This window comes from Schistocerca gregaria, chromosome 6, assembly GCF_023897955.1.
Source record: "Schistocerca gregaria isolate iqSchGreg1 chromosome 6, iqSchGreg1.2, whole genome shotgun sequence".
NCBI classification, from domain to species: domain Eukaryota; kingdom Metazoa; phylum Arthropoda; class Insecta; order Orthoptera; family Acrididae; genus Schistocerca; species Schistocerca gregaria.
Window position 1 is genome coordinate 334,054,599 of NC_064925.1, and position 2,360 is coordinate 334,056,958.

The window sequence follows — 2,360 nt, forward strand, 5'->3', positions numbered from 1 at the left end:
GATGACGTATTTATGGAACGTAACGTTCAATATTAAAGTTTCGACAATATTGAACCCTTATTTTGTCCACGGCATTTTATTTCAATTACGTCATTAGTTGGTTATATAAGGACCAAAATAAGCTTATAATCATTATGATGGTGGTTCTCAGTTTTCATTTCCAGTTAAAGCCAAATTTTTTTTTCATGGCTGCACTGTGTCTAGCAGGGCATTCATCTGGTTCATCTAGACATTTCGAGTGAGCCGTCCCATTACCATCTCGGAAAAGGCACTACAACTGTCCTGAAGATGTCTCGGGTTTGCGCGTGTAGCAGTTATATTCTCACTTCCTGTAGATCTTTCTTCACTTTCATGCACCACGCCATTCTTGTTTCCAGTTTTATGACATGGACGTTGAAGATGTGTTTCGTCCATTCGGAACTATTCGTTCTTATGTTGCCATAAAACCGAACTCTGCGTTTGCGCATGTGTCCGTAATTTCTTCTGTTTTAGAATACATTTCTTTTTTCGATTTTTCCTGCAAATCCCTTTTCTAATTTAGACGCAGTATCCTGAGTACGAGCTTTCTCCATTTTCTTTTTAATTACCGAAGTAGACATCTGTCAGAGAGGTCAGGACACTCCGAAGTGTGTTTTAAATCTTCTTGCGGGAGTTGGAAGCTTCTGTCGACATTTTTTTCGTGTTTGTGAGTTAAATTTGAGTTTTAAAAGTCCGCTTTCTGCGAAAGACAATGCAATTTTTTTCTGTTTGCTCAAACGTGTTTCGACACCTATGTGGATCTAGATTTATTACTGTGATATCATTATACAAAGTTCATGGTTGTTTTTCTGTTTTACGCCTTGAAATTATAACATACACATTTTGTTGTGACGACTGCTCACCTGAAACCACATTTTCTTTCAAAATAAATAAAATACTCTGATACAGGTTTTAGGTCTAAAACAGAAAAACGACCGTGAACTTCGATAATTTTACGGAAATAAACGAAACCCAAAGAAGATGACACGGAGGTGTTGAAACGTGATTGGGTAAACAGAAAAGGAAATACATTGTGTCGTGCAGAAGAGGAAATGTTTATAAACCCGAATTCATATTTTAACTATTCCTCTGTTACTTTTTTCATTTTACAGTCTCAATCGTGGTAGGCAATCACAAATTTTCTTTATGTATTCTACTGCTTAAATATGATCTCGTCCAGTGTACGTATGAAAAATGTATCGCCCCCGGGTGGGCTCGAACCACCAACCTTTCGGTTAACAGCCGAACGCGCTAGCCGATTGCGCCACGGAGGCGAGGTGCTTCATGGAGCTTAAGCGGATGAGCCAACGCGACATACCTATCTGATACGCCAATTTCAAAAATCTCCTACTGGCAAGCAAAATAATTCCTTTTCATATAACAGTTGGAAGCTATATTTTTCGGAGTGTGCAAATTTCGAGAGTTGGCAGACTCAGTCTTATCACGTCGTGCGTCAGCGCAGACGGAACAAAGTGATAACGGGGGAGAATGTTCCTGCTGAAGCGTCTATTCCGCTGCGCACGTGGTCGCTATGGCATGCGTTCCGTTTTATTGTCCAACATGTGCGGCACAACGCTATGTTCCCGCTAACATACTCATCTTTTCGACGGATAATCCATTCTTTTCCGCGTTTGCTCGCAGTTTGAAGCTTCCATACGGTTTAGAGATACTTAAAGCTACTGCTTTTACTGCAGCGCTGAAATTACCGGCTTTCGAAGGCAGCCTATATTCGAACAACCTTTCAGCTGCCCTTTCACATATTTTCAGGATGACCAGGATGACGCGTTGTCTACACTTTTTTTTAATTTTTTTTACGTGGCCTATTTAGAAAAACCGACAAAGACATGTATGACGCTCATTTAATACTATATCGTAAAGAAGTATCATGCAAGTGTGCAGAATATGTGGTACTTTCCGTGCACAACCTTGCTGGGAAATATTCCTCGCAGTGATGTTTAATGTCAGCCAATATTAACTAGTATATTTTTTCCCTTCTGTTTTATTCTAATTGGGATCGCTTGAGAATTTCAGTTCCTTATGATTTACTCTCCTTCGAATTCAGTATTCTATTTTTTCTTCCCAACTCTTTTCTTTCTTCCCGGGATTTCAAGACGCTCTCTTGGCAGCTTCTACTTTGGAATGCTTCTAAATTTTATTCCCTGAGCCCTTTTTATTTTATGTGACGTTCCATTGAAGGCAAATTTTATCTTCAACAAAATAACGCGTAAAGACCACGAAGATAAGAGAAATTAAGACTCATGCCGAGCCATATCGAAAGTCGTTTTTCTTTCGCTCTATTTGCGAATGGAACAAGAAAGGGAAGATTAGTAGTGGTACAAGGT

General features: G+C 39.4%; 1 non-coding gene across 1 annotated transcript; it reads right to left on the reverse strand.

Annotated features, from left to right (window-relative positions):
• Nucleotides 1-1,218: 1,218 nt before the first annotated feature.
• Nucleotides 1,219-1,292, reverse strand: Trnan-guu (transfer RNA asparagine (anticodon GUU)). The gene has a single exon. It is a non-coding gene; the product is annotated as a tRNA-Asn (tRNA).
• Between the last annotated feature and the right edge of the window lie 1,068 nt (nt 1,293-2,360).